The sequence below is a fragment of the Charadrius vociferus genome, unplaced genomic scaffold (assembly GCF_000708025.1).
Source record: "Charadrius vociferus isolate BGI_N301 unplaced genomic scaffold, ASM70802v2 scaffold611, whole genome shotgun sequence".
Classification (NCBI taxonomy): Eukaryota; Metazoa; Chordata; class Aves; order Charadriiformes; family Charadriidae; genus Charadrius; species Charadrius vociferus.
In genome coordinates this window covers 626,913-627,979 of record NW_009646844.1, presented here as the reverse complement: position 1 = coordinate 627,979, position 1,067 = coordinate 626,913, and the positions used below count along the sequence as shown (strand labels likewise).

Below are 1,067 nucleotides of genomic sequence, written 5' to 3'. Positions count from 1 at the left end.
TTTTGCGTTCAGCCAACAGCTCCGGCAGGGGAGAGGCGAGATAGGGCTGCTGGGTGAACATCTGCGCGTGGCAAACACCCCCAAACTCCCCGTGCCTCTACCGAACCCCCAGTATGGATCACCCACCGGCAAATATTTCTGGGGCTCCCCCCCGCCCCGGGCTGGGGAAACACGCACACACGCATGCCAAGGAGACAGGAGATGCTTTGGACTCTGTGCTGTTGTATTTTTGTTTTTAATTAAATAAGTCCGACCGCCTTCCAGCAGGCGCTGAGGTTCGCAGTCGCTCCCGTGCGGGATGGGCGCAGCCCTGGCACCGGTCACGCTCCGCCGGGTGTCTGAGGAGGGGGCTCTCCCGGCATCGTGCAGCAGGGCACGTGGTGGGCTCCGGCCGAAATCTGACCTCCGCCACCTCGGCGCTGGGTGTCTCTCTCTGGTTCATTGCGGTAAGTTGTGCTGCTTTGATTTTATTTTTGGGCTTAGCTCCTCGACCCGCCTCCCCTTCTTTTTCATGTAATAAATAAATAAATTCACCTGGTCACCCTGGTATGCAAATACACAGGAAAAAAAAAAAAAAAACAACAAAAAAACCACCCAAATTCCCCAAACCATCTTTGACAAGCACCAAACCACAAAGCCACCTCATCTCATTGCAGCCCAAGTGCCGGCCGGTGCTCCACGGGCGACTCCTGCCCTGCAGGGCAGTTCCCAGTCTGTGCTGGTGTATGAAGGCACTAAACCAGTAAGGCCTCTGAGGTCCTGGTCCTTGCTGGCACCGCAGAGGGGGATCTTGTCCTTGCCTCGTCCTAGCTGCAGGGACAGCGTGGAAGCGCTCGCCCCCATCACCCTCTGCTCACCCTCCTCTTCCTCGGTGCAGCCCCTGAGATGGGGAGGTGGCCCCAGCACCGAACCCCCTGCCGCCCCTCACCCTTGTGATTTCCCGAAGAAATCATGTAATTCGGGCTCTGCGGGACCCCCGAGGTCAGCTCCGCTGGGATGCTCCGGCTCCGGGGGTGCCGCTTTCCAGCCGGCGGCAACAACACGGAGCCTCTCCGGGAGCGAGGACC

The 1,067-nt window shown here is 59.1% G+C and overlaps 1 protein-coding gene across 1 annotated transcript in view; it reads right to left on the bottom strand.

The window, feature by feature from the left end:
* The window catches only part of CHST3 (carbohydrate (chondroitin 6) sulfotransferase 3), a 3,028-nt gene that overhangs the window by 438 nt on the left and 1,523 nt on the right, over positions 1-1,067 (bottom strand). The window lies entirely within an intron of this gene.